Source organism: Rattus norvegicus, chromosome 2 (genome assembly GCF_021556685.1).
Source record: "Rattus norvegicus strain SHRSP/BbbUtx chromosome 2, alternate assembly SHRSP_T2T, whole genome shotgun sequence".
Lineage (NCBI taxonomy): Eukaryota > Metazoa > Chordata > Mammalia > Rodentia > Muridae > Rattus > Rattus norvegicus.
This window is the reverse complement of record NC_141535.1, coordinates 244733016-244749148: the sequence shown is the minus strand read 5'-3', so window position 1 is coordinate 244749148 and position 16133 is coordinate 244733016. Positions and strand designations below refer to the sequence as shown.

The following is a 16133-nucleotide window of genomic DNA, read 5'->3' as shown; positions in this document are numbered from 1 at the left end:
CTCCTGTGAAGCTTGGTGTGGGGCTTTTGTTAACTCTGCACTGTCTTTTCAAGCATTAATCAAAGATTGCTTGAAACTGGCTTAGATGGTGTGTGCGTGCACGTGTATGTGCATGTGCATATGAGAGCATGTGTGTACAAGAGTATGTGTGTTTTCCTTACAACCTTCACCTGCTGCTGGGTCCACACCTTGGCTGTCACAGTGAGGCAGTGGAGATGGATGAAGTCCCCTGTGGTAGCCTGCTTTAGAATCCTGTGGGCATACACTGAGGAATGACTCAGTAGTTCTATATAGTTCTTGAGGAACCTCTGTAGTGATTTCTACAGTGGTTGTACCAGTTTATGTTCTGGCCAGCTGTCCTTGTGGATTCCTCTTCTTTTTCTCACATCTTCACCAACATTGCTTGCCATTTTTTGGGGGGGGTGCTCACTGGGTAAGATGGGATCTTAGTGTAGTTTTAATTTCCATGATAGCCAAGGAGGTTACTTTTCATATATTTATTGGCCATTTGTATTCCATTTTTATCTTTTTGTTGTAACTTAATGAATGTGTGCAATGTTTTTAGATTATATCCATACCCCATTGGCCCCTCCAAAATCTTACCAGACTCCCTCATTTGCCCATTTATTAGCATTTAGCTTTTGGAGTTCTTTATTGAGTCTACATGTGAAGTCACTATTCAGCATATGATTGGCAAAGACTCTTCCTCATCCTGTGTCCTGCGTCCTTACCTCACTGGCTTTCCTCACCTCATTGCGTCCTTACCTCACTGTCCTTACCTTTCCCATGGCTGTGCAGAAGCGTCTTCGTTTCCTACAGTGACTTTCGTCAGCTCTTACTCTTACTTTTTGAGCCATGGGGTTCCCTTGAGGCAAGCCCTGGCCTTTGATGTGTCTTTTCTCGGGCCCTGTTAACTCTCAGGCTTTACTTTTAGGTCTTGGGTTCTTCGGTTTGGGTTGGTTGTCATACGGTGTGAACGATAGGGACCTGCATCTGTTCTTGAACATATGGACCCCCGTTTTCCCAACACCTTCTTCTTTTTTCTTCAGTGCATGTGTTTAGCACTTTACGGAGAAACAGGTGTTTATAGCCCTTGGGCTGTACCTCTAGGTCCTCTGTCGGATTCTATCATTGTGTGAGCCAGCACCGTGCAGGTTTTGACCTCCTGCCTTTCTGTTCAGGACTGCTTGGAGTCTTTGGGGTCTTTATAACTTTTAGGACTGCTTTTGTAGTTCCATGAGGAATATCATGGAAGTTTGGATGACCACATCAAATCTGAACATTGCTTTTGGCACCGTGGTCATTGTCAGAGTATCAGTTCAAATCTGTACATGTGGGAGGACTTGCCACTTTGCAGGGTCTTCTTCCTCTTTTCTCTCCAGTGCTGTGAAGTTTTCACTGTAGACATTGGTTTACTGCCTTGGTGAGACTTTTTTTTCATAGCGTTTGGTTTTGGTTTTGGTGTTTTGCTTTTGTGGATAAGTGTTTTTTACACCCGACTTGTGTCTTGGGAGACAGTTTTTGGGATATGGAAGAGCTACTGTTTGTCACACATTGGTCCTTCATTCTCAGGTTTTCTGAAAACGTTTATTACAATGAGGATATTTCTACTAGCCTCTAGGGTTCATGTCATCGGCAAAGACACTTTCACTCGTTTCCTGTTTGCTCTGATATTGTTGCTTTCCTCCCCTTTTTCTAAGCTCTGTGTTGAAGGGCAGTGGAGTGACTAGAAGCTCTTGTCTCCTGTCTTGTTTCCTACAGGAAACGCTGTCACCTTTCCCATTTAGTTTGACGTTGGTTAAATGTTGGCTGGCCAGAGATGACTTTATCACGCTGACATTTGTTTCCATGTTTCTTCTATTCTTAGTTTCTACCTGGACCTTATCATGAACTCATGCTGAACTCCCTCAAGGGCTTTTTGATTTCGTGATTTCTGTTTCTGAACCTATGTCTGTGCTACCATGCATTCATTGGTTTGCCTACAGTAGACGTGCGTCTTGTAATGAAACCGTTTTTGTCATGGTTGTGATGTTTTTAAACTGTTGCTAAGTTTTGTTGGCAAGTATTTTATTTAGACATTTTGTATCAAAGTTGAACGGGAAAATTGATCCATAATTTTTGTGCGTGCATGTGCGTGTTTGTGTGTGTGTGCGTGAGCGCACACACTCACTTCTCTCCTCCCTCTCCTTCTCTTCCCTCTCTCTCCTCCCTCCCTCTTTGTGTGTTCTGGTTTTGGTGTCAGAGTAATACTATACTTAGAGAATAAGTTTGGCAGTGTTGGTTTCTTTTATCATAGAATATCGCTATGATACAATTTTCTGACAAAAGCAGCTTATGGAGAAGGAGCTTATTTGAGCCTACAGTTGAGTTGAAGGTCTAACACACCATGGTGGGGAACAGCTTCAAGCTGTTGACTACATGTGACCACAGTCAGAAGGAACGAGAGCTTGTATTAGTGTGTAGCTTGCTCTCACTGTTTCACAGAGTTCAGGAACCCTTGCCCAAGGAATGGGCCTGCCCACAATTACAATGGATCTTCCTACATTAATTAATGTAATCAAGATAATCCCTCACAAGCGTGCTCAGAGGCCCGCATCCCGGGAGAGTCTACATCTCGTTAACAATTAAAACTAACAGTTGCAGGCAGCAGTCTTCCTTTTGGATTTGGGGGAATCTTTCAGAGCCCCGGTGTATTTGGTAGACTCTTCAGGGAATCTATCCAGCTCTGGGGTTTTCTTTGTTGGAAGAATTTCTCCACTTCAGTATTACCTCTTACAGAGACGTGCTTAAGCACGTGCTTAAAGGTTTAATTTCCACTAGTCATAGGTATCTAGGAACTTATCTCTTCTACATTTCTCACCATTTTGGAATATAGGTTGTCAGTGTTTCTCTCATGACCGTCCGGATTCTGTTTCTGTTGTGATGCCCCCTCTCCATCATTAATTTTAATAACTTGGGTCATCTCCTTTTGCTAGTTTAGTTATGCGTTTGTGAATTTGTCTTTTCAAAGAACAAGATCTTGGTTTCATTGATTCCTTGTATTGTTGTTATTTTAGTCTCCATTTCATTCATTTCTTCTACCTTCTTTATTATTCATTTCTACCTAATAATTTTGCTTGTTCTTATTTTTAGAAGATCTCAAAGTTTGTGGTTGTTTATTTGAAGTCACTCTTATTTCTTTCTTTCTTTCTTTCTTTCTTTCTTTCTTTCTTTCTTTCTTTATTTATTTTTGCAGAAACACTCAGATCTGTGACCTTGCCTCTCTTTTCTGTATCCCGAGGGTTCTGATAAAGTTGTGGTTTCATTTTCACTTGTTTCTAGAGCTTTAAGGATCTTCAGTGATCCACTAACCGTTGAAGTGGGTCTTCTTCAGTCTCTAAGCATTTCTTTGTATCCCGCCTCTCCATGCTCACATCTACATTTAGTCTACCAAGAGCTGAGAAACTACAAAAAATTATTTTGACTCTTTTCCAGATTTGTTAAGATTTCCTTTATGCTCTAAAACTTGTTCTATTCTACAGAAACTCCCATGGGCACCTGAGGGGGGAAATGTATGTAGCTGTTGAATCAAAATTCTATAGAGACCCGTTAGGTCTACTTGATCTGTCATACACTTTAATGTTGAGGTCTCCATGTCAGACTTTCCTGTATAGTTTATTGATGAGAGTTAGACATGGAAGACCCACTATTATTGCATAGAAACTTATTTGCCTCTTATATTTAATAGTATCGTTTTATTACATTGGATGCCTCAACCTTTTATTCATATATTTTTAAATTACTGTGCCTTGTTATAGATTTGGAACTTTGGATTGTTTAAGTATTCAGTTTTCAAAAGTGGTCTTTTTCCTTCTTAGTTTTCAACATGTGTTACATTGACAAGAGCTTCCTAAGCATTAGTAAACAATAGACAGTTTTACAGAGAGTCCTTCTGATGTTTGGTCATTCCAGGTAAGGCTGACTGACTTCGTTTTATTTACTATTTTAAGAAACAAACTAAATATTTTAAAAATTATTCTTCTGAAGTCATAGCTGTATGCATTAAATTTATCAAATGCATTTTATTTCCCTCTCAGAATTTATCAAGGCATTACTTCCTTATATTTCAAATTATTTTACTTAGTTTTCATATGTTGTGTTATTCATGATGCTCCAAAAAATATAACCAACAAGATGTGTAGTTAAATTGTGCATGTATGTCATGTACATGTAAGTAGATATGCACATACATATAATTTGAGGTCATGCGCTTACATTGAGATCATGTAAGGGTGATAGTTAGATTCTGATGAGGTAGACTAGCAAGAGAGAGGCCTGCTAAACTTTCTGTTTCGAATTCAAATTCTACTGGACTTTCTTCTGGCTAAGAGAGCTCAGTCTTTGTTCTCTCCAGCTTCCAACTGACTGGATCCGGATGGACAACAGTATAGAGTGTGGTCTAATTTACTCAAAGACTATCAGCTTAAATACTGATTTTATCTAAAACCTACATGAACAAAAACTCAAGAACACCCAAAATAGCATTCGGCCAAAACCCTCACAGTGTGATTTCCTCTAACACCAACACGTGAGATGAACTGTCGCAGCCCACGTTTCTTATATTGAGTCACTGAGTTTGAAATCCCATCATACATCCTCCTGGGTTTATGTAAAGTCATGATTTGACTTGTAAATGAGAATATAGGCTACATTTGAGAATTCTCAAGTCACATGCTCAAAGTGGCAGGGGCGAGTTTTGAACCTGCCTCCAGAGCATCAGTTAGAGTAAGGGGGAGGAAAGAGAGGTGGGGAGGAAGGAGCTCACAAAGGGCTAGCACCTCGGTCTGAAGTCTGGATCTTCTTTGCCTGTCACTCTTCTGTGTAGGCCAATCTTATTTGAACTCCTGAGTCCCGTGGATCTTATATACGGAAGTGCACTTTGTGGTGCCATTAGGAGCTATGATGGTGACCATAGTGGGGTCGACTATGCACCTCTCCTTCTGTCCTTTCCCAGTCTGGCAGGCATCACAGCTCCAACAGCATTCTTGCAATTCCCATGCATCTCCCTACATTTTTCAAAACCAATGGTGCTATTTTGGATTATTCACGTTCTGTTTAAAAAGCAGGGTGGTTGTTAACTGTGTTCTTCCCCAGGTTGTACCAAGGCAGTGACCCCGAATTCCCTGAATTATGTATCACATGGGACAGCATTTTAGAGTGGAAAGTATCAGGTTTCCTAAATTAAAGAGCTGGTAGGATTCAGGCAATATGGGCTCTTGATTTTAAATTAGGTTGAGATTGATATCCTTTGACAGGAATCAAAATGAAGCCAATTTTTAGGTGATGAGCTCTGAGCCAAATGGCCCCACTGCTTGCTATTGAAAGCCTCGTACCGCGAAGGGTCCCGCATGTGGGTCTTTGATATTCCTGGGAGCCAAATGAACACCAGCTCTCTTGACTGCCTTCAGTACCCCACAGCTCACACATTCTCTAGCACTGGGCTGGGGTCATTTGGCTGTCCGAACCAGAGTGAACCTTCCAGTTCTCCTTTTCATTAAGTAAGGCACTCTGAGCCTACTGCTACTATCCCCACTTAGAGAGGTGGGGATGGAGTTGCCTGACAGTGAGTGCTGTGCTTGTATAAAGCACTGTGGTATTTACAGACAGGCAGGCCACAGAGTAATACCCACCATTGGATCTGCCGTAGTGTATTCCCGCCAGTGGGAAGCATTTTTTTGTTCATTCTTTACTATTATTATTATTATTATTTTGCTTGTAGAATGGATGAAAGCATCCTAAATTCTGTAGGCTACATAATTGCGCCCACAAGCCTTCTCTCGCAATGCCTCCTGCCCCCATAACCATTTTTCTCTGTAAGTGAAGTTAACTATGCAGAAAGCCAATTAGGAGAATTCGCTTAGGATTCTTCCCCTAACTGTCTCTTACAGTGCATTTGGCATCACCACCAGACAACGATGTTCAAAATACAGTGCTGTGGTCTGTATCAGCCCTTCCATTTCCTACCTTTACGTCTTAGTTGCAACTAGCAATCTTCTACTTGTGCCATCTTCACATCTGGGGGATGAGCCAAGCTCCCAAAGCCCAGTTCAGAGGTCACAGGGTTTCCGCTCTCCGGGTTTGTTTGATTTGCCTCCTTAGCAGTGGCGGGAACTGTCTGGGCACTTTTTATAACAACGAATGATATTATACACAGATAGTCGTTTACTTTTGGTAGGTCTGTGTAAACGGCGTCACATTCAGTGAATAACCCTGCTGCCTGTATGATGCCCCTGTTTTCAGGGGAGAATGTTAAATAAGTGAAGCCCACAGAAGTTAGGGAGCTCACTGATGTCACCGAGCTGCCTTCTGACGCTCAGATCAGACCTCTTCAGCAGATGGATCCTGTGGTTCTCAGATGATGGTGAGCTTCCTGAGCGCCTCCCTGTGCCAGGTGCTCTGCTAAGTGGCATAAGAGTCATAGCCAGCATGTTCTTGCCAGGGGATCAATCTTATTCACAAATGAGTAGCACCCGGGTCAAAAAATTAAGTAACTTACTCAAGGTTGGGTAACAGCAGGAGGGTTCTGGGAAGTGTGTCTTTTTTTTTCTCTCATGTCTCAAATCTAGTATCTAGTTGAAAATGACATCTTGAAAAATTCTCCTGTTGTTAGAGGCCATCTTTCAGCTACCAGTGATAGGGAAGATTGACCTGCAGCACTTCAGACCACGATGGCTTGCATCCTGTTGGCAGCATCTAATCGACATCCAAGACCCTAGTGCAAAAAAGATGAGGCTGTTAGATTCCCAACCCTCCCATACATGACGGGAAATGTAGCTTAGATTTCCTGCTCTCTCATTCATTGGGGTCAGGGGGAGCTGACAGAGGAAACTTCCTGCCAACCAACGATTCTCAAATAGTTGGTAATCCTGTGAGAGACGCTAGCATTTTGAACGAGACCCTTGTGAATCTGACCATTGAATGTTATGACTAAGGTGTGCAGTGATCTCACCTGACCGTTGGCAGTACGGGAGAGAGATGAGCAGCATACAGCTTCCTGTCTTGAAGGATGACTCGTTCATGAATTCCGGGAAGAAGACTGAAAAAGGAGTGGATTTTTCCCCCTCTGGTGATGACATGTTTCTGCTATGGAATAGGGATAGGCAACTCATCAGGCAAACAGATGCCCAGAGATCCATTTCCAGATGCCAGATGTTTTCCCGTTTACAGCCATTGCAGCCGTCCAGGGCTTCCCTCATCAAAGGTCTACACAGTGAGTGCTGGAGTCTTCTTCTTTGTTTCCCCCTGTGCAGCTAGCTACCTGTTTGAGTTCCTTTAAACCATGACCACCATTTCCTAAGTTCTCCTCAGTGTCCCACTCACGTACTAGGCTAGGTGACCATTCATCACCTTTTCTGGTCAATTGTTCTGTTTGCCCACTGCCTGCAGGTAACAATTCTAACCTGGTAATGTTAGAATCTTCATGTTTTCTTCATGTTATCTTTGCACCTTCAGTGGATTAGGGCAGACTTCTCTCTTATGAGGTCTAGACTTTTGCTTGGTATCAGGACTTACGGGTAAGAGATATAAATGGAAAGCATCTATTCCCCAAAACAGGCTGGCTGGGGAAGAGTCACCATTGCAGTGAGCCTTTCCTGATTATTTCCCCTCTTTTTTGGAGATGCCTGCTTAGAATATCATGTGGAGTTTTCTCCCTTAAGTGTTCCTTCCTGAAGTTTCCTGAAAAGATTGATTGGAACACAAGGATTTCAGTGCGTGGCCTCCTGTTAATCAGCTTAGATTTGTTAAAGTCATTAGTGCTATAAATTTCCTTGTAGTCTCAATTTCTCTTGCTCAGGGTTAATTCAGTTTGGTGTGGGCAGAATGTCTTCCACCAAGTAAGTGTTTTTAATGGAGCTTTTCCTGGTTAATGACAACAGGGACACCCAAAGGGAACTGGCACTTGTTTCACAGCTCTGTGGGAGAGGAATGTGCTGGAGAGCTCTCCCTGGGAATCAGCCAGTAGTGGGAGGCCACAGCGAATCCATTTCTCTCTCCTGGAGTGCAAAGATTGGCTCCCCCCTCATCTACCTTTCTCTTTTTCTCTCATGTTCTAATTCAGCAAAGGGTCTTAGGAATATTGAGAAAAGTTGGGCAAAAGTTGTGGTTGTTTGCCTTGCGTTCATCTCACCATGTTGAAACTAGAGGACGTTCTTCATGCCCCCCTGAAGTCGTCTTCTGTGGAACAGAGCCCACCCTACTTTCCTGGATAGAAGCAAGTACAGGGTGAGCCAGGTTTTCCCCTGGAATAGAGTGTGGTGAGGCCTTCAGCCTGATGTTCCTTTGGGCAGAGGGTGAGCTGGTTTTCAGATGAGAGCTTGTGTTGTGAGTCTGCACATAGTCCCTGAGACCATGCAGCTAAGCACCTATCCACTTCTACAAGCAGTTATAGACTATGCGATAACCACCTCTCCATGCGGTTACAGACTATGCTCCTATCCACCTCTCCAGGTGTATCTGCTCCTACACTTTCCTTCTGCATTGTTCAAGGCTTAAACCATGCAAATTCACTCTAGATTAGAAACAGAGCAGCCTGCCCTGTCCCTCTGCTCTCTGACTCAGCCCCCTGACACTGTTCATCTTATGCCCCTGCTCTGTGATCAACAGCAATGATGACTCTACTACTTGATTAACGAACCAGCTTCCCATGTAAGATCCCCAAGTTCCTGATGGGTTGATTAGTTTGACATCCAAGTCCTTTCTCCCTCCTCCCATCTCCCAGTTCTTCCTGCCTTTCCTGTGATGCCTGTTCCCTGGGAAAAGCCTAGGATTCAGTGCATTTTTTGCCACTCTCTTCCCCTCCTTCACTTCTCTTTGTTCTTCTCCAAATACTGTTGATGCTACTCAGAACATCCTGTGAGGACCACAGATTTACAGGCTGATATGGGTCTCAGGAGCAGGTAAATTTGGAATGACCGAGCTTCAGCCCAACGCACGGCTAGTGGTTATACACAGTCACAGTATGACTGCAGCTCTTCCAGGGTGCTTCTCTAGATGACAGCTAGTTTTCCTCCAACTTTATTAGTTCATCCCAGACAATTCTGCATAGTTTTATTGTTTGATAAAATGCCCCCACCTACTTGCTTCAAGTAATCCTTAGGGTATAGCATTCTTCTGGAGGCCTCTCTCAGTGGAAAGAGAAGGCTAAGGATTGTAGCACTTTTTCAGTGGTGCTTTCAGGAGACCAAACACTGCCCGACACAAAGTAGATGCTCCAGAAAGAGTTACCAAACAAGCAAGTATTTCTTACGATTAATAAAAGAAAGAAATATTCCAGTCTACACTGGTGTCCACACGTCTCCGGTCATGTTGCAAGGAGAGTGATTTATTCTAAATGGAGAATATTAATTTTATTGATCCTAAGGAGGATGTAAAATTGTTTTCCTCTTGCTTGCTATTTCCATTTTTTTTCAGTTTGGGCCAGCCAGCCGGGCCGCAGCTGAACAGATCCCGAGGATTTTAATAAGGGCGCATGCTTCCAAGAAGGGTAATAAGCAAGCATGGAGGAACAGGTCACATTCTTAGCCCTTCTGACAGGAGGCCAAGATTAAAATGTGTGAGGCAGGCCAGAAGGCCAGGAGGAGGCTGTAATTTCTCACTGTGGATTTCCTCTGAGGGCCATTAGCTTGCCAATGGGAGCACAGGGGAGATTGCATTCGTGCCAGGGAAGCAAGGTGGAGCTGGGTAATACCGAACTTTTGGCATCATTCCAATTAGGCATTGCAAGAATAGAACCTTGATCCCAGACATACTTCTCTGTATCATACAAGACTTGCAGGCAGGCATTTCCATCGCTAAGGAATGTGCTCGCATTTTTCTCCATAACTGAACCACAGGCAGCCCAGACATCTGCAATCCTTAACAGGATCTTTTGTTATAACCACGGCACTTACTGTTCCATTTGGCTCCTTGTCATTGATGGAATTGCAGCCCATCGGGAAACTTACAACGTTCATACCCTCTGGACTTTAGAGTGCCCCCAAATAATCACTGAGTTATTAAGCCCATTGTGTCGGTAAGGAGAATGAGTCATCAAAAAGTGGTTCAAAATAATAGGAGCTAAGGCCGAAACATCTCAGCCCCCTCCTTTGGTTAATACTGGTACGAAGCAGTCCACTCACACAACCAGCATGAGCCCGTTTATCCACAGTTACTGATGAGAGCAATATGAAGCAAGGGAAAAGTGGTCAAGGTCCAAAAGGACAGCAAGCAGCCTGAGGACTGACGCCAGGACCAACCCGCTGAAGCTGAGAGGCCGGGCATCCAACCTCCTTCTCGTCCCATGGGACTCCATAGCTGCTTTCTTCCTCTGTTCTGAGGGTGATGGGTGGAAGTGCCCAGGATTCCAGCCTACCCAGTGCTGCCAGCGTACAGGCAACAGAGACTCACTTCTTAGCCACACAGGGACATTTGCTCATGGCTGGAGGGCTGGCAGACTCCCATGCAGAGCCCAGCCTAGCTTCTAATCTTCAGACTCACTGCCTAGCTTCTCTATCTCTCCTTCATTGTTGCTTAGTTCAGGGTTAGGCCTCAGCCAGCTTGGGAGTGGAGAGCATCCTCCTGTCCCGTGTCACTCATGCATGACTGCCTGGCACTCTAGCTGCCTGGTCAGTAGGCAGATACAGGCCTAGGAAACCGTTGGGGATTCTAGAGTTTGAGCTGCTGGTCTGAAAAGAGGTCTTTGTGAACTGTCTTATGGCTAAGGGTTAAAAGCAGGCTCTCATAATTTACGCCCTTGAGCCATCATCACTCGGTATTGGTCAGAAATGTGAACTTCTGGTCCCATCTAATTAAAATCTGCATCTTAACAAGAATTCCCAGGAATGTGTATATCTGAGAAACCTTGGCCAAGCAATGTTAATAAGATTGGCAGAATCTCAGAGGCTTGAGAGACCGTGGGGCCTTCTGTGCTTTTGCATACTTGTGTATATAAGGTTCTGTGAGGGATATGTGTATTGGGGTGCATGTTGCACATATGTATAAGGTCCTGTGGAGGCATGTTTGTGTTGGGGTGTATATTGCATATATGTGCTGCCTATATGTAGAGGCCACAGAAAAACATTTGGTATTCTTCCTCAGGAGCTGTCCACCACCTTAATGGTTGACATGGGGTCTCTCATTGCCCCGACCTCACCAAGTGTACTGACTAGTTTTATGTGTCAGCTTGACACAAGCTAGAGCCATCAGAAAGGAAGGGGCCTCAGTTGAAGAAATGCCTCCATGAGATCTAGCGGTAAGGCATTTTCTCAGTTAGCGATCACTGGGGGAGGGGAGGGCCAGGCTGATGGTCCTGGTTCTATAAGAAAGCAGGTTGAGCAAGCCCCATGAAGTAAGCCAGTCGGCAGCACTTCTCCATGGCCTCTGCATCAGCCCCTGCTTCCATGTTCCTGCCCTGTGTGAACTCCTGTCCTGACTTCCTTTGATCAGGAATAGCAATGTGGACGTGTGAACCAACTCAACTCCTTTACTTGCTTCTTGGTCATGGTGTTTCGTTGCAGCAATAGGAACCCTAAGACACCAAGTGTCTAGGCTGTGGGGCAGTGAGTTTCAGGGACTTCCTGTCTCTGCTTCCACAGCACTGGGGTTAGAAGCATGGATCTCCATCCATGACTTGTTTACGTGGGCTTTGGGAATCAGACTTGGGCCCTCATGCTTGTATGGCGAACATTTTACCAGCTATGCTATCTCCCAGTCAGCTCCCTTTTGTGTACTTTGCAATCTGAGGTATGTATCAATATGAGGGTGGTGGCTTTCTTTCTTGGCCTGGAAGCAGAGTGATATTGGCCCTTCTGTCATCTCCACAGGACTCTGCAAGGTGGCTCTTATCTGGACCACTACAGCAGCACTGTCAGCCTTTCTTCAAGAAAGGGCCAAGTCACATGGTCCTCAGTAGACCAGCTACTGACTGCATTGTGCCTTACAGTCAGCAAAACCAGTAACTACCCTGCGTGGGACATTAAGGCAGGAGTCACAAGGGATGCTGTGGCCATTAACATGTTTATGGGTGGACTGCTAGGCAAAGCTGAGGGGAAGCATGACTCTTTTAGGATTAATCTATTTGACAGAATGTCTACCAGGAGAGGAGGCTTTTGCTGATAAATAGAATTCCGCTGTTGATTTATTTAGTAATGGAGACTTGAAATTAGAGAAATCAGTGTGCATGTGAAAGCCATTGTCATCTGGTTAATTATGTTTTGCCAGCAGGATGGGGGAAACACTCTGTGCTCAGTGCAGCCAAATGCTTCCAGCCAGAGTCCTGAATTGTAAATGACAGGCACCTAAATGGGGATAAAGACAAGACTCCCAGAATGCCATTTTCCAGGACAGATGTTGCCTCCGAGGGTTGACATCTCTGTCCCCTGCTGTAACAGTGGCTTTTTCATGGTGTTGTATTTCCCGCTCGTGAGATATCTGTAACTGTTTAAAGACCATTGTTGTCATGGTGAGAGATGAGGGATGGTAAGAAGGGCCAAGCATGGTGTCAGTGCACTGTTGTTGTGAAGATACACCATGACCACAGCAACTCTTACCGAGGAAAATATTGGATTGGGGCTGGATTACAGTTCAGAGGTTTAGTTCATTATCCTCATGGTGGGAAGCATGGTGGCATGCACCAGACATGGTGCTGGAAAAGGAGCTGAGAGATCTGCGTCTTCATCCACAGGCAGCAGGAAGAGAGAGCCACTGGGCCTCTCTTAGGCCTTTGAACCCTCAAAGCCCATTCATGCCTGGTGACACATTTCCCCCAAGGCCATGCCCACTCCAATAGAGCCACACCCACTCAAACAGGGCCACGCCTACTCCCACAGGGCTGCACCCACTCCAACAAGGCCACACTTCCTAATCTTTTCAAATAGAGTCACCCCCTACAAATTCAAATATTTAAGCCTGAAGGTGCAATTCGTATTCAGACCAACACGTGTGGATACTAGTGATTTCTCTTTTGTCAGGGGCCTTCCTTTCTTCCTGTTCTGGTGGGCCATCAAGGGGTTTCACAACATCATCTATGTTCTGTCTCTCTAGCCACCTCTGCAGGGGAGGATTAGGAAGGCAGACAGAATGGTCCTGTTCAAAGACTTTCCAGTTCAAATCTCTGGAACCAGTAAATATGTTCCCTTTCCTGCCAAATGGGGTATTTCAGGGTCGATGATACTAAGGGCATGGAGAAAGGAATGCTGTTCCCAGTTAGCCAAGCAGGTCTGTGTATATTGAGGTTAGGGATGGGAGGGTCCAAGAAGCCCTGCTGCCAGTTTTGAAGATAGACGAATGGGTCTTTCGCTAATGAACTGTGGAAGTTTCTAGAAACCAGAAAAGGCAAAACAAAACAAAAAACAAACAACAACAAAAACAACCCAGATCGTTCCCTGCCGTGTCCAGCAAGGTACAGTCGGCAGATCTGACAGGAACTGCTTTAGGCTGTCGTGTTTGCTTCAAATGGAAACTCCACACAGAACTAAGCATTTCTTCTCCTTGGTGTGCTCCTCTAAAGTAAGGCTTGACCCATCCTAAAGTCAGCTCAGTTACTCATCTACTTTACGATAAGTGGGTGTCTTCTGCATGTCTACTGCAGGCACTTGGGGTAGGGTGTGAACAGCACACAATACTTTCCTTTTCTGATCCAGTGTTGGGAGACTGATAACTCCCGGTAGACCCCCACGATCCATGAGAGATGGTCATGGAGTCTGGAGCCATTGTGTTCAGAGATTCTGCACTGAGGGATGGAGAAACCATGCAGGTAGAGTGTTGTAGCAAAGGAAACAGCAGGGTCATGTGATCTCCGCATGGAGCAAGTACCGGGGGTACCTATGTTGAAGGCACCTTGCAGCTGGGTGGAGGGTTGAAAACTGGGATGCACTTGAAAGCACAACACAAATATTAGTCATTGTGGCTCTGTCCCCTCGGTGCGCACCCGTGGGCTCTGTGATCGTACTTTTGTGTATGTTGTTGAATGGGGAGAAAACAGCTGTTGTTCAAAGATGCCAAGGCAAACAAGCCCAAGTTGAGGATTTCCCAGAATGTATGGGTCTGTGTGTCCCAGTGACAGAAGATCATTGTCTCTGTGGTACTTACGTCTCTGTTTCCTACGAGGGGTTTTCCACAGTAGCAGTGGGGTTATGTGGCCCCTTTCATAGTAAAAAGAACATTCTGGGGTGATAAAGTCAAGGTGGGCAGCTGTTCTAGGGGAGGAATCACCAAGTGATTCAAGGACCTTGGCCCCTGCTTGGCCAGGATGAAGTGGGTGGTGTGGGAGTGGGGCAGGTGCATTGGTTCTGCACCCCTATGAACAAGCAGTTCCCTGGTGGAACCCTGCTCTGCCAGAGGAAGCAACGAGGATATTCGGAAAGTAAACTCTGCGATATCTTTTTAAGGCACACGAGGAGGTGGGCTAGTTTTTAATTAAGGATGTGGAGATACTGCCCCCAGCAAGGTCACCGGTGAGGCGTGTGTCTCAGAGTCTGTAAAAGCGATGGATGTCTTTATTCTTACTGATTCTGGTCATTCTTTTAGGTCGTACACCCCACAATGCGTTTCTTCAGTTTGTCTCTCTAGACTTCCTGTGGTAAACGATGCCTCAGAACTTTGTGAGCAGAGCTGCTCTCTCTCTCTCATGCCTAGTGACAGAAGTGAAGTGGGCATCTCCAGCCACATGCCTTCCTCACACCTCCTGTTCCTCATGGCTGTTGCCTCTCAGCGTGGAGCCTCTATAAAGGGTTGCTAAGCGGGGTGGGGAACTCCCAATGTAGAGACGTGGGAAAAAAAATAAAAAAGGGTCAAATCAGTATGTGTTATGAGTTGCACAGAAGCCTGAATCCTGGAAAGCTCCGGAAAGTAGTCCAAGCCATAAATAACCAGGCAGCCAGGATGGAGAGCAAGAGGCGGTGTTTGGATCCCTGCCGCGAGTACCGCTGTCCTGTCCTCAAGGTCAGAAATATCTGGCCCTCTTCTTTCCAATCCAGATCTGCAGCAAAAGCCCACGGACTACAAAGAGGAGACACAGGCCATGGGAGTGCTCCTATTTCTCAAGCCCTTTGAGAGTTTTTGCCTTTTATTTCCTTAAAACATTGAAAGTGCGCTAATGCCTTGGAATAGTATGACTGCCTGGCGTTCTGCCATAAAGGTGATCATGAAAAGTCAGTTAAGGCATCTGTGAGAATGGTGCACTGCCTCATCATGCATTCCATCCGTCCATCTGTCCATCTAGCATCCATCTATATAGCCCTGCATCCACCCACCCACCTCCCCATCCACCCACCCACCCACCTATTCATCCATCCATCTACCTGTCCACCTACCTACCCAACTGTCCATCCATCCATCCATCCATCCATCCATCCATCCATCCATCCATCCACCCACCCACCCATCCATCCAAGGTATGGTAGCCAGACACTGAGCTAAGCAATGGACAGGAACCAAGCATGGGATGATACCTGTACTGGGCCTCCCAGAACTCGTAATGTTGATGCCAGAAGAGTCAGTAAGTACATGAGTGAATCATATACAAGTGGTGTTGTGGAGGAAGCTGATATGGTGTTATGGTAGAGAATCACTTACATGTAACAGAAAGTTCTGGTTTGGAATCATGTTGTTTGAAGGGAAGCCCTTCACCATCACATTTCTGAATACGCACTCCCGATGCCTCATCTCCCCATCCTTTATATGCCTGTGTCATTGCTCTCTGACCTGAGCTGTTATTGACACCTGACACAGGTTTTCATTGACTTGGTCATCTCCCTTAGTCCATTTGAGTCTCTATAATGAGATATCTGAGGATGCTAGCAAACCATGACATTTACTCCGCTCACCATTCTGATTGCTGTGGGGTCTAATAGCACAATGCAGACATCTAGGACAGCATACCAGATAAGGACAAAAGGCATCTGCTGTGTGCAGAGTGGCCATGCTCTTGGGATGTGTCTACTTCACATGACCTCAAGCCTCGTCCCCTTCTGCACTCCCTCCACTCCTCCTTAAAGCTCTCACTGCCAATGAGTGGCCGTCATTCTAAAGCGTCCTCTAACAAGCCCACTTAAAGATCACCCGACTGTCAGCCAATGGGATTTCATCTGGCTCAATATTTACCATGGATTGCAATC

At 45.1% G+C, this 16133-nt stretch overlaps 1 protein-coding gene across 6 annotated transcripts in view; it reads left to right on the top strand.

The window, feature by feature from the left end:
• The window catches only part of St6galnac3 (ST6 N-acetylgalactosaminide alpha-2,6-sialyltransferase 3), a 519650-nt gene that overhangs the window by 219501 nt on the left and 284016 nt on the right, over nt 1-16133 (top strand).